This window comes from Odontesthes bonariensis, chromosome 20 (genome assembly GCF_027942865.1).
Source record: "Odontesthes bonariensis isolate fOdoBon6 chromosome 20, fOdoBon6.hap1, whole genome shotgun sequence".
NCBI lineage: Eukaryota > Metazoa > Chordata > Actinopteri > Atheriniformes > Atherinopsidae > Odontesthes > Odontesthes bonariensis.
The window spans coordinates 13,039,036-13,064,564 of NC_134525.1; the positions used below are offsets into that span (position 1 = coordinate 13,039,036).

At 38.7% G+C, this 25,529-nt stretch overlaps 1 long non-coding RNA gene across 1 annotated transcript; it reads left to right on the top strand.

The window, feature by feature from the left end:
* Positions 1-980: 980 nt before the first annotated feature.
* Positions 981-25,071, top strand: LOC142370350 (uncharacterized). The gene is made up of 3 exons (XR_012767848.1): positions 981-1,357; positions 5,620-5,769; positions 23,834-25,071. It is a non-coding gene; the product is annotated as an uncharacterized LOC142370350 (long non-coding RNA).
* Positions 25,072-25,529: the final 458 nt, after the last annotated feature.

A 25,529-nucleotide genomic window follows, 5' to 3' on the forward strand; every position in this document is an offset into this window, starting at 1 on the left:
CTTGTGATTTAATACTAAGTTCTTGTTAGTACCCTCTGCAAAAAAAAAAAAAATTTTAACTTTATCAAATATACAACATCATTCAACACATTGTGAAACACAATTAAGCACAGAATATAGACAAAAAAAATCTCCAGTTTCATGTTATAGCTTTTTAGAAAAAGCTGTGGCAATAAACTCCCAGATTAGTTTCCACTCTGCTGAGATAGCCAATTTAGCTGGGATGGATCATTTTAGATGGAACAGAAGCTTATCTGAATGTGTGCCATGAATTAACCTCTTTGCTTCTGCTTTAAGAAGGCAATGGGAGCAAAACTTTCTTTGCTTTCCAATTTAAGTATTCAATATCCACTTAGATACAATCATGGCTTGCAAAATAATTGCTTGAAAGATTGAGTCATGCTGTGTGCGTCTTTGTTTTCACATCCGGTGGAGGTTTGTGTAATCAATACAAGAGTTTCTTCTTAATTGTACTCGTGATTATCGACAAGCCTGTGTAATCACACACACGTCGACATATACAGAGCTTCATAAATCATAAGACGCCTGTCTGCGGTGGCGTAAAATGGCCTCTTAGGGTCTCTGTTACCACTTCCTGTGATAATTATTGACAATCTATTATGTTTTTCTTTTTTGTTTGTTTTTTGTGACATACAACCCTACATTCCATTGGCAACATATAATCTTGTATGTTATGAAACACGATAAGGGAGGCTGTATACCTATGTAGACTTCCAGAAAACATACAGAGATTTAAAAGATGATCTGGAGACGGTTCTGAGTTTGCCAGAGTCTCAGAGAACCCTCTGGCCTTGTGGCTATGGGGCAGAGAACACCCTGTGTATGCCATTATATATAGATCAGAGAGCATGGAAGAGGCATTTGAGTATCCACTGCAGTCAGGCGGCTCCACTTCCCTTATCTATCACTTCAGCTACAAAGACAAAGACAGAACTGTTGGGTTACAACCGTCAGGGGAAAATACCACAGGATAACCTGCAGCAGATCAACGGTTACCACTTGAACAACAAGGGAACTGTTGCAAGAACTTTTCCTAGAATTTCTCCCAGAACATATTGGACTATTCTAGAAACTACTACGAGCAGAGCTGGACAGTGAAGGTCTTTCTTTTCTTTTTCTTTTTTTTTTCAGTTTGACAAAATTCAGATCACTGTCTGCTGTCATGCATTGCTGCTGTGCTGACATGCAACACTTTGGAGTTCAGGAAAGAGGACCCAATTGCAGTACACCAGGGAGCAAAACAGAAGACAAACTACATCCTTCAGGGCTGGTCTGGAGGAATAAGGCCAATGTGACAACATTGCTCCATCGGACATCCCAAAGGAAAGGCCAACTGGTAAGGTTGCTCAGGAAGAGGGCTCTTCTGGCAGGATAGATTAGTGGCACCAGTGGTGATAAAGACAGAGCTCATTTGGAGGTTGGGCAGGAGGTCAGTAGCAATGGCTTTAGTTGATGAAGAGGTGACCTTAGGTGAGGTGGCAGAGGCAGGACCTCGAAGATGGACAAGCTTGACAGGCAGGGCAGACCGATTCTCAATTCAATTTAATTCAATTCAAATTCAAAAATAGTTTAAAAAAAACTCAAGGTCGGGAGGAGGTCAACCGGGGGGGTTAATTCTGGAGGTGAACTAAGAGATTTGACTCTGTAACTATGAACCATAAACGATATCAAGAACATACTTTACACCATCTAACTCAAGAACAGTCTGTGAATCTCTTGCAGAGGAGATGTCATCTTACTCAGAGGAAAATCACTGTCTTAAACTCGGAGAAGGAGAAGATGTCAATTAACTGAGAGACAGGGGCTGGTAGAGAAGACAGCCGAAATGATATCAATAAGAAGAGGAAAGTCAGCTGACACAGGCAAGAATAGGGGGCCCATCTGCTTGCTTTGACTCAACAGCAATATTTATGTTAATCATCCGTGGAAGGAGTCTTAGTTTGGCGTTAGAACGTGGGCTCCTTAGCCTGTACGCTCAGCAATGGGACAGCCACGGCACAAAATCCCTCGAAGATTAGGAAATCTTGGAAATATCCTAACTATGCCTTTGACACTCAAAGGCCATGCCTTAATTGTTTTTTTCATTACCTTTTCAAGTTGCTCTGGTGAGAAAATCATTTTTTTGACACCTGGTTGTGTCATCAAATGACTCCAAGAAATGAACACACAAACATACAGGTGAGACAAAGACAGAGAGGTGTGGGAGACACAGGGAAAAATTAAAATTAACACAATGTACAGTCACATGTAATGAATATCACATTATTCTATAGATTCTTCCATACAACCATGTAGAAATATTCTGACATTGGTGATGGGATTATTGATGTTTTTTTCTTTGATAAAGAAAAGCGTCAATATATAAGATTAATAAAGACATTATTTCTGGCATTCTTTCACATAATACTGAATGTACATGGTATGATTACATATCGTCTGCTTTTCATGATGGGTTCATGAAGTGCAATGCACCAAACACATGCATCCTCCACACTGCCAGACAAGGAATACCCAAGCTCACACTGGCGAGGTAGCAGGTCTTGGCAGTGAGAAATGCGTTTTAACAGAAGTAGCAGACTTAGACTATTTATTGATCCTGATTGTAGTTCTAGAAATTAGTGGATTAGTGGATTGTGTGGGTGAAGGACAGTGCCTCAGCTCCCATCTGCTCTGCAATGAATTACTGTTGTTAAAACTGATTATCAACCACCTCAATTGAGGAAAAAAAGTGAGAGCGTATCACAAATAAACACATTTATCCCAAAATGCGATGCAAACCTCCCAAAAACTGTGGCAGCGTAAAATAAAGCAGGGATGTGGGGCGAACTTTTTTAAAAGAACACATGAGACATTTCTGAAAAATTCTTGCCAAACCGCATGGTAATTCACTGTAGTCTGCTGACAAGCTAGTCAAATGATGACAAAACAGAATGAAATATGGTATCAACATCTCTTGTGACACAAGGTCAACAAATGTTTTTCACCAGTCATCATGATATTGCAAACTTTTTATACCTTATGATCAGTCTGCCTGCGGTCCTTCTGAAATGAATTTAATAGAGAAATAGATGCTTGACCCAAACCATACCATTTGTTTTGTTTAATCATCTTCCAGGTATGCCTCCTCAGCACTATTCTTTTGTTCAAGTCTAGTCAAGAGGATGAAGGCTTAGTGGCTAAATTGAGGTTTCAAAATGGCAGTTCATAGGCCGATATATGACATCACACTGGCAACACTGGCTGCAGTGAGCTAAATTGTTTGAGATCTAACCACTTAAGTAGAATGGCCAGTAGCTTCATATATGGGCTGTTCACTTCCAAGCTGATTCCCTGCCAGGTAACACCATTTCCATCTATGACGTTGGAAACTCCCAGTGTCTGGAAATGGACTGTGAACTGGCTGGGAGAGGAACCTCTATTGGCCTTTCAGACTGAGCAAGCATGTAATTGGGTTCAGTGCACTGGTCAACAGAGAACACATTCTTTTAAAAGGTGGCGTTTTCAAAAATATAGGTTTGTCAGGACCAGAGGAACTGCAAAGTTTTCATGCTACTCAACAAAGTCATACAAACACAATCAACTTTCCTCCATGTGGTGCAGCCAAAGTTCTGAACTTGAACTCGGTTGAACTTTGACAGTAGTGCATCACGAGCTTGCTGAGCTATGAGCTGCACATGTGTTTTTCTCATTAAACTGTTATTGTGCGTCGCAAGAAAATTCAATTAATTCTAAATAACGGGTTTTAGAACACAGCGTTTGGTCTGAATGAGCCATAAGTAGCTGCATATGTAGAGTTAATGCTTATAGCACAGAAACTGTCTTGCATTCAGCACAAGTTGCTACGTTACAACTGGGTGAAAAAAACAAGTACAAAAGGAAGCGAAAAGGGCAACAAACAAATTTTCTTTCCTGAGTTTTCAAGTTATTGTTTTGCAACTGACTGAACAATGTCTCTGTGCTAGTGCTATGGCTTTTGGGAAGGTAAAGAAAGCATGTCAGCTTGTCAGGACGTTGTCTAATGACTTACATTAGACAACGTTTCATCAGCCTCACCAGTATTTTGTGTTTCATTATTACAATAGAACTAAATGTTTAAACTTACCATGTTAACATTATCATTTCAAATGTGTTTTCATTTAGCTCAAAGAACCACTGTAGGTTGCACACCAAAAGTAATGTAATTGTTGGTTTCAACAAACAACATTTATGCATCAGTTACACCAAGCATGGCAGCTAGTATGTAAGAGCTGATCAAAAATACAGTAAGATTGACCATTTCTATGAAAGACTACAGGAGCAGTCAGATACCATCAATATATGGAGCAGTCAGATGGCATCAAACAAATGGAAAAAGACAGTGACCGTGAACAAAAATGTATAAATTCTCTCTAAGCACTAAGAAGTTCTGCTGGCAAGATATAGTGAAATAACTTAATCAATACTACATGAAGTCATTTTGTGTGTTTACACCATATCTTTGATCTATTTCAGATCATGTCACATCTTTTTTTAAATCCTTTGTCCTGAAGTGCTGTGCTAATTCGTTGAAAAGCCATTTCACTTTAGTTCTGCCGCACAATGTGGCATGATAATAGTTTCCTTTTATCCTCGGAGAGGAAGGGAAGCTATTACTCAATTTTATATTCTAAAATGTATTCTTCAGAGAATATTTTGTTTGCATATATTCTAAGCGAGAATGGCAAATAAATTCAGCATAAGAGCATGTGCTCCTTATGTCTGTGGAGGTACACGCTATGAACAGAACTCTAGTTATGTTTAAATTGTTGCATGAGTGCATACTTTTCGTGTTTATATTTCTGAGGACCAATATGAGCTGCAGGGGAGGCTCAGACTTTCTGGATTCAGGTTAGAGGGAGCATCAAGTGTTCAGAGGTTAAGGTTTGAGGAATGCACTATATCAATAAAGTACTCAGAAAGATATCACAACAAACACGTGTTGTGAAAGAGAGCAGGTGCTTCCTCCTTTTGCAGCTTTTCGCCACTGACCTTTCCTCTTAAGAAAATAACTTCACATGCGCTGGTATCAATAGCTGACACACATCCAGATTTTTTTTCACACTATTTTTAGCTGCTTGACTCATGGCTCCTTCCATTGTTTAAGATTACCACACTTGGTCAAAGCTGTTTATTACAGGTTTAATAAAGCCTATAAAAGTAGAAATAGTCTCCATCAGTGCTGTTATTCTGGGTCACGTATTTCATACTATTTTCACACATTCTTAACTGGAACAATAAACAATGATTTCTTTCCCTGTGTGACCAGTGCAAAATTTTGAATGGAGACATGGATTATGTGGCATTTTCCCACTGTGCTAACAAAATAGTTGAATTAACTGCAGCTTAATTAATCAATTAATTAGCTGCTTCCCAGTGTGCTCAGGACAAACAGGGATGATTTATCATCAAATGCAATCAGAAAAAGACTCCAGGTAACCTAGAACATCTCTCTCTCTGGACAAAGATCATAGTGCATGTAGAGGGTCAAAAAGACCTTGATTATACTGGGTCAATATATGAACACACTAACCTTCTCTGGAAAGACTCTTATCTCTCTGCTATCACTCTGAAATCATACAGCAGGAGTTTCCACAGGATGAGGGACGCAGCACGTGCAGGACAGCCCTATCTCCTGCCTGCTGAAAGCTTTCCAGTCTGTCCAGAACTTCCCAGAAAGATCCTCCAGCCAACACAGAGACGTGTGCTGTCGTTATAGGTGAAGACAGGAAGGTAAGTCTGATCTGCTGGGGGCTAATAAAAAAGGAAACAGGAACACAACTTTGTAAAGCTCCAGGTGGTTGGGGCATTAATAGCCTGGAGTCTGAGTAGCTTTATTGCCAACTTAGTTGAGAGACTGAAATATATCCTTTATCTGAAGGAAGAGGAAACTGTTCAGCGGTTATTTATGACCTTCATAGGAACAGGAGGAATGACAAACATCCGTGAGCAAATGAAAGAAATAGGTGGGGAAATGTGGTAACTGTGTAAATGGCTTTCCTCATGAAAAAAATGACAGGTCTGAAAATGTTTTAAAAAGTAAGCACCAACATGGGTTTTTAGAGGATCAACTGCTCTTCCTCCTGCCATCCTTATTGCTCATGTGCAACTGGGCACATGTCCAAAGCTGACATCTAATTGCTTGTAGACACATCGACATAAGATACTTTGTAATAATTTGCAAACTGAGAATGTTAAATGTTGCAGTTTTCTGAGGAGTTCTTCACAAACTCAAAATTGCAGTTAGTAGTTATATTGCTGTTACTGCCGAATTCTCCTGGTCATAATGCATCATGCATTTTCAATAGGAAACAGATCTGGACTGTAGCCAACCAGTCCAGCACACACATTCTCTGTGTATGAAGCCACATTCATGTAAGTCATGCAGAATTAGGTCTGGCATTGTCCTGAAAATACCATTCACTTCCAGGGAAAAAGATGCAGAATATGTCTCTGCAAAATTCCAATATACACCTTTGCATTAATGGTTTCTTCACACATGTGCTATTTTGTCATCACACATGCTCATTGGTAGTTGTGTAAATGTTTGTCAAAAGGGATAAACAAATATAGGTAAATGTTTGTATTTCTATTGTAGATATAAAATTATTTGTAAACCTAAAATAAAAGTTAAAAAAAGGGTATTCTCATGGCTTTAGCTTTCAGAGCAGTCAATATATTTGAAATTAGCAACAGGTGAATGAGAGGATAAGGGAGGACGGGGATTTGAAATCTTTAGAGTCATGTCAGAATATGTCAGTGTCAATAAAAATTGAATTAGGCAATCTTGAAGAAAGGTCTTAACATCAAATGCATCTAAGCTTCATCAACTTCAAACCCTTCATTATAGCAAGGAGGACAAAGTGCTGCAGGGATGAAAATAGATGCACTGTGGGACGTACTGCCAATCATTGTGTTAGAATAATTACAACTTTCTGTCGAGTTCTGGTGTTGAATTTTACTCTCTGATCTTAATCCTGGAAGTTATCTTTGCATAATATTCTTCTGTTTTAATGCCTCCCTCTGTTGGATACACTGTAGTCATTTTTCAGTCCATCTCTATTAAAATCAAACTAAAATTTAGTTTAATAAGATGTTCCTAGTATTATCATTCCAACAATTTCTTACCATAAAACTTGTATCAGCCCTTTAGCAAAACCTAAAATAAGGCTTTCTCTTCTATTCTTTCCCCAGATTCTCTGTCTCAGGAAAATATAGTGTATGTGTTTCTGTGGCTTGGCCAATAGTTAAATCACTTTTTTTCTTCGTCTTCCTTTTGCTAACCTTGGAAAAAGCTTTTTGAAGATACAGCAGGAAAGAGCCCTGATAATATTAATATTTGCCCTGCAGCCTGTCTAAAGAGGTTCGCCACTTGAAAGATATGAGCTGCAGACAGATCTAAAGATGGAGGTGACTGTGGAACTGACTGAGTCTTTTAGAAATATCAGAGTATATTTCACCCTGCTATGTGCACATGGCAGTGGTGACATACTTTCTGTAAAATATTAGTTAACTAGGTCACTTCCAGTCTATGACTATTGGTTTGAGACTCTGATCAATGACTTTCTTTGTCACTGAATCTTTGCTTTAAACTGAGACTGACAATAATTCTAGCACATTTGACAGATTTGAACACAGACAGCAGTGTCATTCCACTTGCGTCAACTAACATGCTAACAGCTAATGTAAGGTGCCCGCCTTAGCAATTGTTGATGTAGCGTGAAACACATGTAGTCTTTGTTTTTCGTCACCAATAGTCCCATGATTCTTGAATCATGGGACTAACATCATGAATCATGAGTTTGGTTAAGTCCTGAAGTTACTAAGTAATCGTGTTTTAGCCAAAGACATCAGAGAGAACCAGATGTGATTGAGATAGCTGACCCAGAGTCGGAAAGAGAGAGTTCATGTTGTCTGCCAAATGACTATATATTGTACCTGTATTTCTAAAGGGCTCTCTATGATTTCAGCATCCTGTTGGAATATTTATCTTCTGTTGAGCATCAGGTGACTGGATGCCATCTTGTCAGCTTATATATTGTTCTCCATAGTGCCATCTAGGTCATATCCCCAACATTCTTTGCAAATCATCATAGTTCTATCTCTGTGTCTCACTATCAGGTCACTATGATCCTCCTGGCCACATTTCCTCAAATCATGCTTGACTCCCCGAGCCAAGCTTATATATTTTAATTTAACCTAACCAAAGAAAATCCTTAAACTGGCTTCTTTGATTGAGCAGCTTTTTGCCAAATTGCTGTTTTTTTCCCCCTTGAATGCCTTCCACAGAGGGAGACATTGTTGCATTGTTCGTTGCACTGTGTGAGCTGTCGCAGAAATACTGATTTTCACTGTGATGAACAATGGTTCATTATAGATATTTTGATTGGTGCTGCAACTGTTTTTCCTGATGGTCACTGATTTTCCTGTATTCTTTTGGATCTTTGTGAAGCCTCACTATCACTTCACCAGGCAATATTTGTCCATATGAAGCCATGATGCAGACATGCAGATGGACTGCACAGATTAAAAACGTAGAAAGTTATGGTGTACAGTACATGCAAACAAGTACTTTTTTTACAAGTACAAGTACATGTACTGGATTTTATCTAAATGATCGGATGTTTTCCAACTTGTGAGACAAAAGGTAGCCTCACTTCATGCTTAAATCTAATACAAGATGTAAAGGATCCGATCAAAGGATCCGATTAATATATCCGGATCACATTTTAAAACTGACGCCTAAATCATGATCATTCAATCAAATGTCTCAGCTTAATGGCTTTACTGTTTTTCCTTTTCTCCCCACCGTGCCTTATGTTGAATCATGTTTCCTTTGTTCATCTACACAAGGAAAACTGATGTTTGTTGTTCATTCATCAACACATGTGGTTTTGTGTTGCATATACACACAGTGTGAATAGTATTTAGTTTCAGTCATGGAAAAAGTTATTGTCTGTTACGTTTCTAATCTAAGAGCAGGGCTCTCAGATCAATAAAAGCTAATGAGAATATCACAGGATATTGTTTCTGAGAGACATCACTAGGGAGAAGAGACTGACATTATAAAGAGAGTTTTACAAAGACTCTCCAACTCACTGTGGCACTTTTTTGTTTTTGGGTGTAATCCTTTTATTGTTGAAGACATTAGTTTCCATGTTTCACATTTCTATAGCTCTCAAATCTTACCATGAATTCAAACACAGCTCGCCTGTCTTCCTCCTTTGTGTCGGCATCAAAAGTCGCTATGTCTGCTGCTTTGATGCTGGCTGGATGCAGCTGCTCCAGTGTGCACACAATTCTCCTTCAGCTGATGAGGCACATCTTCACCAGCCGCTCTCTGAATTCCTTATGAGATTCTTTCTCACGTAACATGGGCAGGTATGCAGTAAATATACCTGCCAGTGGTTTTTTGCCACTGAACTTTGACCCTATAGACCAGATAAGACAGAAGAAATGTACAGAAGACTAGACAGCCTCATCAAATAGCTTCTGAATCCTAGCACCCTTGTGGATATTTCTAAGGTCTCTAATAAATCTTGACTTTTATCAAACCCCCAGAGAAGATTTTATATTCTTGGTCGAAAAGTGGCTGAGTCCGCTGTTAGGATTATTCTGAATATTTCCATAAAGATAACTCAGTAATAAAAGGACGCAGTTGAATGTGTCAGAGATATTGTCTTTGCTGTGGATTTGAGCTTTTGAAGAGGCATATGTTTAACCAGTTGAGAGGTTTCTGATGGACTTAAACGGCATCTGCAATAACATGCCAGCCATCAGTTGACAAAATGAACATTGTGTGGGTGTGTGACTGCGATTGGGTATCTACATTTGTATTATTATTTGTGTGGGCATCGGAATATCAAATTATACAATAAAAATGCTCTCCACATCCCAGCAGTGGATATGGAGGCAACAGTCACTGACAGTTGTAGAGTATGCCATATCATACATTTAGTCATGTAGAAGAGAAGAACATACAGATACTGAAAAACAAAACAGAAATTGGTTACTGTGTAAAAGTCTCAGGTCGAGTTTGACTCGAATCAATGACTTACAGCAGTTTGACAAAATAGCTGTGATTTGTCCATTTGCTCACTGGGGCAAGGTAATAACTTTGCAAATCTTTCCTAGCTGAAATGACAGATGGTTGGACAGCTGGGGGAAAGTGTGGGAACTTTACCAAGCAAAAGGAAAAGATCCAGAGGTCAGAGGTGTTGTGAAATAAGGCAAATGAGGTAAACCAGAGTGACTCAGAGGGGCATTCACTCAGAGAGCCCTGGGACATGAGAGGATTTAAAGCTGGTAGGAATTATTTTCTGTCAGTAAATAATAAAACAACTTGGTATGACAACCTGGTGTTTCACCCTGCCTGTATCATAGTTTTGAGCTAGTGGCTTTTCACTCTTATTGCGTTTGAGAAAAAGAGAGACCAAGCTCCTCAATAACCTTTGCTGTCAGATTGTCTATTAAGCTGCCTTGGCATAGCATTACAATCTCTGTTTCTGACTGACTAATGTTCTTTATTGATCTCAACCCATTTTTGGACTTCGGCCTGCTGCCCTCCAACCGTTTGAACTTATTTGCATCTACAATTTTCCAAAGTGTTGCAAAATCCTGTTTTGATAATTAAGTTCTGATTCTGTGCCCACAGTGTTGTCAGATATCTCTGAGTATAAAATTTGAGGATAAAGTCAGTTCTTTACTCACTCTTTTCTTGTCCACCTTTGTCCTTGAATGTGGCTAAAGATATTTATGTAGAATTATCTGTATTTATCAGTTATAAAGAGCTGAGGACTGTAAATAACCAATAGAAATCAACCAAAAAGGTCTGTTGAAGTTGAGCTGAATCTATCAGCTCTCACTATCTCTGTTTAGCATGTGTGAAGTGCTTACCAGCCCCGACAGAAGCTGACAATAGATGAATTAGCTGAATACACAGAGATAGTGTCAGTATTTATTAGAACTGCCACATCTTTCGACAAACATATACCAGAATAATAATCCCCTGTACTTCTGAAAATAGAACATATCTACAGTACTGTTTGAAAGTCTTGAGCCGCATCTCATTTCTTTATATTTTGCATCAAAAGAGTCACTTTCTCATATCTAAGTGGTCTTGAGCAGCAGTTGCTTTCTGAAGGTCTTTCTAGGTTATTCTTTTGACTTTTGGCTTCTTTGTCACTCATTGCAAGCCTAGTCTTTGTATTTTACTTTTTTCTATTGTAATGTGTGTGTTTCTTTTCTTTGTTAAGCCATTTAATGCTGCAGACCAAATATTTAAAGAATATAAATTTTGTTAGTTACATCTAGCAAAAAAATGCCATAGAGAAAGAATAGTATTTTTGCAGCAAAAAATAGGATTCTCAAACAGTTATTAGTGGATAATTTGGCATATTTCAGCATAATGTGATGTGTGTCTAGAAATTTGAGGAAACTGGACAAATCAAGAACGAAAGAAGCTTAGTCCTAAAAATGATTCATAGCAGATGAACAGTATCTGAATGTGTGGTCCTTATGAAAGAGTAAAAAAATCCTGCAAAGCCTGACACCTCAGTTGATCTATCTACTGTTTGCCGAAGCCTCATCAGAAATGGTCTCTACGGAAGGGTGGCTGTCAAGAAGCCATTCTTAAGGAGTGGGAAATGGGGAGAAAAGGCTGAGCTGTGCCAAATGACACAAACTGGACTGAAAATCAATGACGCTTGATTAAGGAGTGATGAAAATGTCCCAGAGCCAGGACTTTAACAACATTGGAGCAGTTTGGGATCATCTTGACACAGAACGGAACAAAATGTAGCCGACATCCATGGAAGATCCTTGAAATGTTCTTCAAGAAGCCTGGAGAACCATAACTGAGGACTACTTAAGGCAATTTCAAGATGGCATGTCTAAGATGGTTCAGACTGTGCTGAAGAATAAAGATGATCAAACCAAATACTGACTTTCAAAGCTTGTCAAAATTGCACACTGTTTCTGTACTCTGTTTTTCTTCTTTTATGTACTGTATTTACATTATTATATTTTTTAGATTATATTATTCTGTATAACGTTTTTTTCTGCCAATAAAGAGTAGAGGTTTATTATTGTGTTATAATTAGGGCCTGCGATGGATAGGTGAGCCGTCAAGGGTGTACCCCACCGTTCTCACGATGACATCTGGGATAGGCTCCGGGACCTTTACGAACCTGAATTGGATCAACAGTTATAGAAAATGGATGGATATTATAATTAGTAGAAAGTTGCTATCTGTCTGTCTGTCTATACAACTTATTTTTCACAGTATAAAGAAATCATAAATCAACCTATCCATATATGTGTGAAACCTTTTTGGGAAACATTCTAGGAACCTGTTGAAAAACTTTGCTAAAGAAAATCATTACATTGCACTGAGAAATATGCTCATGTACAATGGTACCTCTGCATATGTGTAGGTCTGGTCACCAGTAAATGTGTATCTCTTTTTTGGAAACTGGAAATCACAAGCAAATTTCTGTCGTCGAGAGTGACTGTCGTCTCTGAGGAGGGTATTGACATACTGATTAAATGATGAATAACGAGTACTGACAGGGCTGTCCTGTTCAGCAGACTTTACACTGACTTACTATCATTTCAGTGTAGATTACCCTCAACTTAAATTATAAGCTTTTGCAAATGTAACCTTAAACAAAGCCTTCATAATTAAATGGTTGATATCACTGACTTTTTCTGATTTCTATGACCACAGCATTTAAGGAAAAGCAGTTAAATAATTTGACGGATGTGATGTTCTTCCGAAACCATCATGTCTTGAGGTATCTTGGTAAACGTGTAAAGAGTCAGTACCTGTGTCATTTTGAGCCTGGCTGTTGTTGTTCTGGGTTTCAAATCAAATGATCATGTGTTACAGCAGGTGTAACTGCCTATTATTCGCTAACTCTCAGTATGTGTGTCCTGCACTGCATAGTGCAGATACTCTGCTAATCAAGTCAATCTACATTACCCATAGTGTAGTTAAAAGGGCATTACAATATCTGCAATGAATTATTCAATACATTTGTCGTCACTGGTGGTCTAAAAATTGAGAATACATGCAGGATCATGTGGAAGAAGTTGCAAAGATACTGGATGTCTCTAGACAGTATATAATAGGATTTCATGCCTTCTTATTTTGACTGAGCTTAGTACTGTAAGGAACCAACATGTCAGCACGAACATTTGGAACTTTGCTTTCGAAGGATCATCACCAGGCAGCTGGGAATTTGCATTTGCATACGTTTCTGCAGAAGTGCTGATCTAGCTCTTTCATAAGAGGCAAATAATGCTGTGTTGTGATGATGCATGCTATTCATTAAAATGTGCATCTGCTTCCTCTGGCTGTAAATTGAAGACAGAAAAAAGCCAAATGAAAGTAAGCTCAATATTACAGCAGCTCAGTTTATTCTTGCAGCCTCATACAGAACATAGTTGTTAAAGTTAGAAGATTACCATAATCCATCGGCCAATGCAAGAATTAAAATGTAAGGCTATGAGTCACACTCTGCGGAAGTAAGTCAAAATAGCTTCAGGGTTCATATAAATATATTTCAGCTGACAAACAGTTCAAGCCAGCTGATCCTCCTCTGACCTATTTTTCTCTCCATCCAACAAATTGAGGATGTGAAGGCTAAAAGCCTTATCCATGCTGGACACCCCCCACTGACTATATATACTGTGCCATGAACCCATCCATTTGGGAATATCTTTCTGGTAATGTAATTGGTACAATACTGTATGTCCAGAAATGCTTGTCACATCTACACACACACACAAATGCACAAAGAAAGACAAGGTCAACATTTTATATGCAAGTGGTAAACTACGTGCCTAATCTATGTGTCCTTCAACGGGAAAGCTGACGAGGGCATTATCTGTTTGATTTTCCATGCTGCTGAGCCTTAATAAGTGCACTAAGACAATAAGCTTCTTACTTTGGCAAAGTTGATTAATGATGTTACTTTGGCAACATCTGAGTGCAATCACTGCACATAAAGTGGAACCATGAAGCTTCTTTGGGACAAATGCACCTTGAATTCTGCTATCTTGGTGTTTGCCAGCTGCCATCTTAAAGGAGCTCCTGTAGTGTTATTCAGGGCCCCTCTTAAGGCACAGGGACGATGAGATATGGAAGGAGGAGTTGGAGGGTCCTTTGAATAAAAAAAAAAAGCTGCTCTTAACAAAGATTCAGCTTATTTTGTTTCGTTAGCACGCTGACGTTCTTCATCTGCACATCACGTCCTACTTGATCACATGACTGCCAAGCTGACAAGTTCTGTCCTAACCACCAGTGTCTTCAAGTGACTTTTCTTTGAAATGTTATTTTTATTCTTTTTTTGTTGTTTTACACATCACAAACTAGTAGAGTTGCAGTTAGCATTTAAAATGACATGGTTAAGATTTGGTACTTTGAATTAGGTGGCAAAGATTTGGAAACCGTCATAGCTTTTGTTTAAGTCACTTTAATAACATTATATTAATATTAATATCCTCTTCCTGGATCTTTGTCTGCTGAGTCCTGCCCAATTCGTTAAACACACGAATCATGTTGAACACACAAACCGCACTTCCTACTGAATAACTTTGAATGTCATGGTGGATGGCATCAGCACCAATAGGAAGTTTTTAGATTTTTGTGAATTTTCCACACTTTAGCAGCAAGGTTTAGAATTAATGGACTTGGTAAGGTGTTGATGTTTCATAATACATGGTTACACAGTGTAAGAAAGGTTTATTTGGTTATGGTGTATACATTTTACTATTCATCCACCACGATGGATGTCCGTGTCATTTCACAAGACAGAAAACAACAACCAGGGTAGGCTTTGCACAACTACGGACTGTGACACCACTACATTTCGAACAAATAGACAAACGTTCCAAACACACATTTTCTGGTCAGACTGGGGTGATACAGCACAGTTTATGCACACAAACTGCATCTCAGACCACAGGGAAAAAATGGGTGAAATAATGATATGATTGGTTTGTGACTCGTTGGATTTCAATATGAATGTGTTTATGGCATGCAACCCGCACCCCACACCTGCTGATACCTGCTCTCTCTCATCATGCACTCTCTTTGCTGCCATAATTACCCCTCCACACACTCCCTCTTTTTCACTCTCTCCTTTTGTGACACTGTCATGGTGTGCCCTTCACCTCTTATTCTCTGATGTGCTTCTGCATTTCTTGTTTCCTGTGTCCACTCTTTCCCTTCTGCATGCAACATCCTCTCTCGTAATCCTTTCTTCTGATGTCTGTTGTTTTTTGACTGGGAAGCAGTCTCGATGGATCTACCAGAATCCCCTTAATCCATTTACTTCTCTTTATAATACTTGCATCCTCTGAGGCCAGCATCGAGATCTATCACCGGAAAATTAAGTCAAACAGCAGTGAAGGACACCGGCGATGACCTGAAATGGTCTGTTACCTCTGCTGCCTGTGTGTGTGTGATCGAGAACATAATGCATACTGTAGTTAATAAGAAGACAAACTGGGCTGTAGTTCCACAAGCTACAGGCGGTGAAATAAATAAATGGCTTCCACTGTGATATATAACACAACTGATGCGTTTGGGCAGCTCCTGAGTATAAATCACAAGACTTTTGTGTTCATGAGAGCAAGCGGTGTGAAGCTGGCCGCTGCATCATTTGAAAAGCAGAGAAATAATTTCATCAGGGTTCACACTGCCAAGCATCCGTCATCATTATGTCAAGCTTCAGTAGATGTTGCACTCCCACAGGTGAGGCTGAAATGTACGAGTCTCGATCACATAAAGAAGGTCCTATATTTATTGTTTAAAAATAGAGATTGGTCCTTTTTTTAACAGTCTTCACCACCTGTCAACACGTCTTTTTCTTTTGTTACTATTTCAGCTCCAATATAAACAATAACAATCCTCCATATGTATAATTGGATTTACATTACACTTAGCTGACGCTTTTTATCCAAAGCGACTTACAGCTATTTAGATACAGGGTATTGGTTACAGCCCCTGGAGCAATGTGGGGTTAGGTGCCTTGCTCAAGGGCACTTCAGCCATGGATAGAGGTGTAGGGAGAGGTAATGGTGGGATTTGAACTTGCAACCCTCTGATCTTAAGTCCACCTCCCTAACCACTAGGCCACGGCTGCCCCACTGCCATGGATTTGTCTAAACGTATCATGCCTGTTTTATATGTAGCCTCGAAGTTTGTTTGTACCTGCACAGTATGTCAAACTACTAAAGGTCATGGAGTCCACTTGATATGAACCAGAACATGAATTAAACATTAAAGGTGTATTTACATCAGGATGTGGACCCCTCGGTTGAATAAAATATGTCATAATCTGTGAATCAGCAGATGCAAGGGCAATAGCACACATGATATACATGGTCACTGATGTTAAAGACTTTTTTGCTACTGCAACTTAAGCAAAACTCAGTGAGGTAGGAGGTAATTACAGCATCTATTGCCCAAATATTTACTGAAGGTCCATTATCTTACAATGTGGTTGAAAACAACAGCTTTGCAGCATAATACTATATACTTTAAAAGATGCCAATTAGAAAGTTTTTGCTGAAAATTATCCGCCAGACTTATATATCAAAGTAAAGAATGAGGATTAAAGCCATTTTCCCGTTTTGTTTTAAAGTTGCAATTATAGTAATCCTCAGGAATTAAATTAACTATATCTAGTTGAAGGTAGTTAAACAATTCCCAACTTTTTTAAATAGCTTGTTTGAATTACAATGGAAAATAGATATCTATATTCAAGAAATGTTACAAGCTGTATCAAAAAGCATCCAAACTTATCAGACGAAGTTGCAGGGAATCAAACCAAATTGTTCTGTTTAAAAATGAATAATGCCTCAATCATATCTTACCCACTGTATCTCATGGTTTTAAAATATCTTATACGGGACAGATACAAACCGTTATCACCTACTGAAGGGTTAAAAAAAACAGATTACCTGATAAAGGCCATTTCACCATTAGAATTTAAAACAACATGAAAACTTATTAGAAAAAAATAACGAAACAAAACGAGGATTAGATTATGTTTCTGTTGGTATACGCTCTTGTGTTTTCTGATGCGATGACCTGATTTATCTACAACGTCATTTAACCTGCTGTGATCTGATTACTATGATAATAGAGCGATTGGAGGCCAAGTCATTGCGTGGGCAGCCCCCCGTGAGAATTACATGTTGGAGAACTTGTGCAGCAAATTAACATAATTCCCCCCCTCTGTTTTTTTGAGCTTCAGAATAAACCTCACCTTTCTTTCTTCACACGCTTGTTGTTGTGTCCAACCTAAGTGTAGACAGTGTACCCAAAGCAGTAAACAAGGGGCTGTGCGACATGAGTTTGTTCTGTCACTCCTGAACCCGTCGGCTTCTGTGTCCAGCTCCGCATTTCAAGCTGTATCCCTTCCTCAATGCTGACATTAAAGTCAAGCGTGTTACAGGTTCACCTGCGGAGAGTCGAACATCAGAGGTGGCGATAACAAAGAGAGATGCACCTATCTTTTGGATTGATATGGAAGCTCATTTACACCAGTTAATGTAATCACTCATAACAACTCAGTTTTGAGGATTTCTCAGGATAGTATCTGGTGGTTGTCAGGATCTGGGTATTTGGTTATGTTTTTGGACTTGGTTGTTGGTGTTATTTTTATTCAGTACTCTTAGTGTTTTCTGTATTTAGATTCAGTCTTTGTTTCACCTTAGTTCTGTTTATCAGTATTCAGCTATGTTTTATTAGTCATTGTTCATTCTTTGTGTTAGTTAGTGTGCTCTCCCTCGCCCCCTGTGTTCTGCCATCTCTCTCTCCTCAGTCTGTCTCCTGCCCTCTGCTCTCATTCACTCTCACCTGCAACCCGTTACTAATCAGCCACCAGTTCCTGCTCCAGTAATCACCTCCCCAGTATATGTCTTTCTTGTTCCCCCACTCCTCGCTGGATCCTTGTCCTATACGTCCTCGTCCTCGTCCTTGTCTTGTCTTGTCTTGTCTTGTCTTGTCTTGTCTTGTCTAAAATTCTAGTCTGTATTCCTTGTCTTGTCTTGTCTAGTCTAAAATCCTAGTCTGTATTCCTTGTCTTGTCTTGTCTTGTCTTGTCTAAAATCCTAGTCTGTATTCCTTGTCTTGTCTTGTCTTGTCTAGTCTAAAATCCTGGTCTGTATTCCTTGTATTCTATGTCTGTATTTTCTGTTCCTACGCCCCTGGTCCATGGTTTCCCTCGTCAATCCTTGCAGCAAGTATTTCAGTCTGTTTTGTTATTTTCTTAGTTTTATGTTCAGTTTAGTTTTTCAGTACTCCAGCCTTTGCTGCGCTTTTGTTTATATTTTTGAAAATAAATCCTTTAACTTTATTTTGGCTCTCATCCGTGTCTGCACCTGGGTCATGACAGTGGTGAGGGCAAAAATATTTTAAGAATCATACAATTAGACCGGGTGATGGCTTATTCATTACATAACCTGTACCAGTAATATAATCTGGTGTACAATAGATTGTGCTGAGTGTTTATATGAGATTTCAATCGTCACTAATTAGGGGGTGGGTGGTCACAACAAGCAACCTTAATTATTGTGCAGGGGTTGTGAAGCTATTTAAAACTTCTGACCTCTTAACATTGAACAGTTCTGACTTTATGCCCCGACACACCAAACCAATGGCAAGAGTCAATGTGTTGACTTACCGACCTTATACTGCAAATAAAAACATGACTCTGTGTGATGCCTTGGGTGGAGCACTCAGGAGGCAGTACATAGTTCGAGAATCATGCTTTAGTAATCGTTTACAGCAGGTTTAGCCCAGTGGATCACGATTCTTTCTCATCCATGATGATGACTGTTTGGTGCTATCGGCATGCTTACCTGCTCATTGTTTCGGAGGAGTACCTCCTTTTCAGAATTTCCCTGAATTATTGCAGTATTTGCAGAGCTGAAACTGACTTCCTCAGAAAACTGAATGCAGCCATGCTTCTTACAGGTACAGTACTTTTTTTACTTCTGCTACCAAGTTGAGCATCGTGAAATGGAAAAGCAGAATCTGATCCTCATGGGAGCTTTAAAATCTCCTTGATTGTCGCACTAATGAGATTAATTAAAGTGGCTGAGCAGCTCCTTAAAGCAGGGCGACGAATCACAAGTTGATTAAAACCACCCACACCTCACAGGGTGGGTTTACTGAGCAAATTCCAATAAATCTTGTGCAATACAAATATGTTGCATTACACAAATGTAATGTAAAACATTTATGATGCTGTTTTTTGTCCTCCCCCATTTTTTTTCCCAACATGACAGCTTTACATAACTCTAAAAGTGTTTTATTCAGCTACACAAATTCATTGAAGAGTTTCTTTGAATATACATTTAATATGTGACAACACAGTTTTTATATTTGGGTCACACAGATGACACAGAGTGTGTTCCTAAGTAAATTATTTTCATAGGAAACATACAGTGTATTGTAAAACCCCAGATGTGTGATATTCACAATAGGTCCTTTCAGGTTGTTTCTACTGAGTCCAAGCTGCCATTTATGATGCTGGAAAAGCCCATTAGTACTGAAAGATCCTGTGAAAAGCTCACAAAGGAGCAAGTTGAGGCACGGCTGTGCACTTGTTTTATTCTTGTTTACAGATTATACTTTGTCGAGGCTCTAATAACCGGCCTTTACTCCCAACGCCCCCGTCAGGCAAACGGCACCATGTGGTGAGTCTGCTTCATAAAAACATTTCATTTAAAACACTGCTAAACTATCACTCTGCGAGATGAACAACCCCTGGTGACTCTCACTGTCACAGTGTGATACAGCCACTGCATGGCATTATTATCATGAGTGACGGCAACTTATCTGTTTTCTTAAACCACGTTAATATAATCTGTGGTCTTGTTAGCTTCAGTCATACAATGCCGGTTCTATCCACTGCTACTGCAGTTAATTCAATTTTAAAACTGCATGTACTTCTCTGGCCCTGTGTTGGACTAGGGACGAGCCCAGGTTGTACCCCGCCTCTTGCCTGATGGCCGCTGGGACAAGTTCCAATAATTCAAATAAATTCAGTCTGTTTCAATTGCAAAGACGGTGCAACTCTCAGTTATGAGTTATGTTCACTAAGCATGCATATTTTAAGCTGAAACACTTGCAGTCTCCGTGAACTGAGTTTTAATTAGGTTTCTATTGAGGATGATTCATTATAAAGGCAAATGACGAAGGCTAAGGCCAAAGTTATTGTTATTGGAATGAGTTTCTCAACATTCCGGAAAGGCCATTAAAATCTAGGTAGATACAAGAAAATGTCAGCAGTGTTATCTTCGCCTTAGATTGGCCTATTGTTGAGCAGGATTGGTATTTTTTTATTTAGTCAGTACTTAGTTATACAGAGCTACGGACATAATCTGTTGGAAAATCTAAATTGAAACTAAAGTTTCACCACACGCAGCAGTGGAAAGATTTCATAGTGAGTTTACCACTATATGCCAATAGCATAATCATCTTGTTGCCATGCGCCTATAATCATTTGCACATGCCTTTTTAAATGTCTGACAAAATGAGTGAGATTTAAAGCACATTCAGAACTTTAATCATCTCAAACATCAAAAAACAGTATAAAAAAAAGATGGACAAACCAAGAGGGCCCATTTAATAAAGTAAAGCAAGCCTAAATGCCTTGTAGTCAAGTCAGGAGATAAACAATGTGTTTTATAACCTTAGTAAACGTTTCCTTAATGTGTTTATGTTTTATTTAATAGCCCGTGATTTTTATTTTCTTTATTGTGGTCTCATTTCAAGGTAAATACAAGTTGAAGCAGGGTGTGCTAAAGGCAGAATTACATTGTGTTCATTACTGAGTGGGAGCGTGTAGTTTCTGCAGTTTTCAGACAGCTTGCTCATTTCCAAAGGAGCAATAAGGTTGATGGCCAAATAGCTGAACCTAAGACATGAGTCCAAACACCAAAAGGAAATGTCAGAGTGGATACATCCATCTATTTTAGACAGTCCATAGTTACACCTGTCCATCAGGAGGTGACATGCACCTTAAACTGTCTGGTAATAGCCCAAAACACCATCATTAACACCTCCCAACATGGTGGATGAGGAAAAATTTCATTTCAGTGCCAAAGAAACAAGCAAGCTTCATCCTCCATTTTCTGCATCCTCCGTCCTGGGTTTCCACGGTGATGGATCTTGCACCAGGAGGTTATGACAGGATCACAATTTTAAAGGAGGAAAAAAAGGCATCCAAAATTGAAATATAACATAAAAATCCATACAGGAATTAAGAGACACCACCTTTATAAACACATTAAACAGCAATATCAATATTGCTGTTTGATATATTAAACAGCAATATATAAACCAATATTTTTTGTTTTTTACATTGTGTGATGTTTTAGTTATTGTGTATTTACCATTCACTTACCTGTTTTTTTACTTTAGTACACTGAAACCACTGTGTGTGAAACCACACTGGAATTTCTATGAGGGAAGTCCATCAAGGTATCTATCTATAGATAAATTTTAAAAAAGCTTTGCATGAGGAATATCGAAACTTTTGGGGGTTTTTGAGTCACAGATCTATGTAAACTTTCGGTTTCCAGTACTATTATGTATTAATAATAATTTGTAAGACACACTGTGATGAATAGAAACCCAGCTCCAGATAAGGAGAGGGTTTAGAAGATTTATACATGTTAAGAAAGGGACAATGACTGAGAGAGGAAGAGGGAGGAGAAATCCCAGAGGGGCCCTGTATAACAACCACCAGCATTGTTGGCTTGCCACAACCAAACACATCATATTAGTCTCCATAACAGAAAATATCTACTGCACCTATCCTGTTAGAGTTCAATTACCCTACATGTCAGAGTATGAATAAAGACATTTATATCATATTGTAACACATAATGTCAAACAAAAGGAGAACAACTGAAGACGGTTACAAAACAGGGAACATATCGTGCTCAAAAAGACACAGAGAAAAGGTTCAATTAAATAACATAGTAGAACCAGCACTGAGAATGTTTGACAGTTTACTTTAGTTCTTGTTTAAAGAGGTTTCTGGGTGTTTATGTTTGAAATGGGGTGCTTTAATATTTGCCTTTCCAAACTGCATCCATTGTAGGTTAACATCATCCATCTGGCTGAACTCGTGTGGGTATGTCTGTGATCATTTGTCACTACGGTGTTCACGAATCGCTCTCTGCTGGGGGATAATGAGTGAATAATGAAAGCTGTCATGAGGAAAAATGCCAAGAGAATGAATTTTTGGAAAGGCTGGTTGGGCAGAAGCCTTTATGTATCGTCACATTCTATTCTATTCTATTGTTGTTTTGTTTTTTTTTCCTTTTCTTGCCAAAAATAAACATTTGCTTTACTCAGAATTTTGTTGAGCTCTTGCCTGTTTTCTATGATTTCCCTCTGCATACATTCGCATCACATATTTTTAATGCAAATTAATGCTTGATCATTGCCTATGTTGAGAACCAGTGTCACTGTTAGGGCATTGAGTCAGTTAGGGCATTTTCACATTACTTTTCTGCTGTCTTTAGTGTCTTTCTCTCTATCATCAGATTCTGCATCTAAACTGTCATGTCTGCAGCAGAAGCTTGTCATTAGTTAGAAGATCCATAATTCCTAAAAAAGCATTGATACACTACATTTGGCCATATCTTTTGCTACTGATGAGAAAAAGGACCAAAAATTGGAATATGGTCTCATGGAAGACCTTACATGTGAATTTGTTGTCCTGGTGACCACTTACATTACAGCTGGCTAATAATATGTACAACAGAAACATAAGAGATAAACGAAGAGATAAAGAGTCAAAACTTGGAGCCATTACAACAACTGTATATCTCGAAGGTTTGTCTAGAAATAAAACAAACAACCTCAGCCAATTTTTGGGGGTTGATTAGCGCACACTTTCAAATGGTAGCCAAACTAACATCTGACAAAAAAGCACAAAGAAGGGGGCTGCAAAGCAAACAAAGCAAACCTTACAAGTCTGCCATCCCTGAAACACAAGGTGTAGCCAGTATGGCAAGCTATTTCTGCTAGATACTGTATACTCCAATTAAGTGTCAAGTTTGCAAACATAACCTCTTCTTCCTTATCTATAAACAGCATAACAAAAAGGCTGTTGCAATAATAAGAAAATTTTTTACGATGAACTCAGTTTTGTTTAATTCAGAGCAGAAAATCTGGCTTCCCACAGATACTGAATGTTGTTGGGAAAAAGGGAGCCATTTTCAGTGCTCTCATGTGTCAACATCCAGGGTTCACTTTGATCCAGTATGCCGGCAGAGATGTTTTAAACAAACAGTTACAAGGAGTTGACTTTCTTCCTGATTCACCAAGGACATAAAATCCTGTGAACTGTGGATCTCAATGACTGCTATTTAGCCCAGAAGATGCAGTTGTGCTGACATGCTGTGTTCAGTGTCATTGCAGTACAAATGGTGCCTGTTGTCTTATATTTAATTGATTTATTTTTCTTCAGCCTACTACTTGCAGTCTGGTACGAGCCCTTTGCCTGGTGACAGAGGACCCCAGGGCGAAAGTATCTGGTACTTTCAAGTCCAAGTGAAGCCATGAGGCATTAGTGTTGTAGTCCAAGTCTTTTTTTATTTTCTCAAGCCGGGTCTGAAGTTATCATAACTGTGACTCAAGTCTAATTCAGGTCAGAGTCATGTGACTTAAGGCCACACCTTTGCAAAACAAAGGTGTGTCCTTTGTTTTCCAAAGGCCACACCTCCTACTTGTCTAATTTCTCTCCTTTCTCCTCTACAGCATCGTCAGCGTCCGTCTACCACGGCGTGTGTCCATGATCATGAAAGTGTCTTGCTGTAAAGAGAGAAGTTGCTGGACGGGAAACTAAAGTTGTTAAGTGCAATTTCTCAGTCTTCAGGCGCTCCAGGGAAGCACATACTTTTAGGGTTGACTCAATTATCTTGTGCTGCGTCGAACTCCTGCAAATGTGATTAGAATTAAAAGGCTGTTGTTGAGAAATTCACAGTGTGATTATCCCAACGACAGCTTAAGAGCCTGAAAATTTCCACTTGTCTGTCAGAACTGAAGAAGCCTTTTGGACAAGAGGTGATCAGTTTTAAAAATAAGTCCTGTTGCCCTCTGTGTAAGTATTCAGGATTACCATGACCTGGATGACAAGAGTCTACAACAGCATGGTGTAAATGTATAAATGTTTAAATCAGATGATTATCAACATGACATGTTAAAAAGTTTTTGAATTAGTTATGATTTAGCAGTTGTTAATGACTCAGAGCAGCAAAAGATGCATCTCAATTTTTGTTTATGATGACTGTGACAGGAGAGGTTACTCCAAGAACTTGATCAACTGGTGAAACTGTGGTTGTCCGCAGCTGTATGTCCGGATGTCATGACCTGTGGTTGTTTGTGTTTCCGAGTCAATGGTTTTATTATTAGTATTTGTTTAGTCTTGATTTATGTTTACTTTCTTAGTTGCTCCATGGTTTTGAGTTTGTGATCTTTTCTGTGGTTTAATTATTTCTTATTTCTTTGTTTTACTTTTCTGCTTTTTTTAGTGGGTTGTAGCTTTGGACTCCTGGATTTTTTCCCTTGTCGTGTTGTTTAGTTATTTGTATCTTAAGTTTAATTCTACGTTTTCCAGCTGTTCCACATTTGGATCCTCTACACCATGTACCACGGATTTTGTGACACCTTATCTTTAAAAGCTGACATCTCTCGCAGTTGGAGCGTGAAAGTGGTTCCTCATTATAATACATTTTTACGAGGCAAATTTGTTTACAGCGTCTTATCTGGTGCGGGCTTTTCGGTTTCACCAATGTGATCTTGGATGTTTTTTTTCAAATGTTTTTTTATCACTTGATGCTAAGCTCCGTCTTCCTCCATTCCATCACACCAAATATCACAGTATGTTGGCACAACCTTGGAGCTATGTGTTTCCTCCTCTTCTGTTTCTTCTTCTTCTTTTATGGTGTTTTACTGCAGTTGAACATAATGTAACTATAAATTCAACTTTCCACTGAGGCTGGGAAATCAAGATTTATTATGCTTTAACTTTGTGTAGACTTCAATTCCTCAAGAATGTTTTGTCACCGCATCAAATCAGAATTGTTCATGTCAACGTCAAGATGCTTAGGATCGAAAAATGTCCTCACCTCTGTAGCCAGTGTCAAACAACTCAGTTCGGTCACAGATGAAGGCTTGTTGGCTTTCAGAAAGCCAACCAAAATATCTGTCCATGTCTGTTTTATCATCTCCTCAGTAAACCATAGTTTGAATAGTTTGCACTCCGACATTAGTTGTAGCACTGTAAAGCCGGTGGTGATGTTTGGAAAGTGTCTGTAAAAGAAACATGAATTTACATGTTGAATTGTAGCAAAAGCTAACAATTATTCTTCATCATACAAAGTAATATTGTCATCAGAATGTGAATCAAAAGGGAAAACTGTTAATGGAGGCCATTCTAATTTCCCAAATCCCA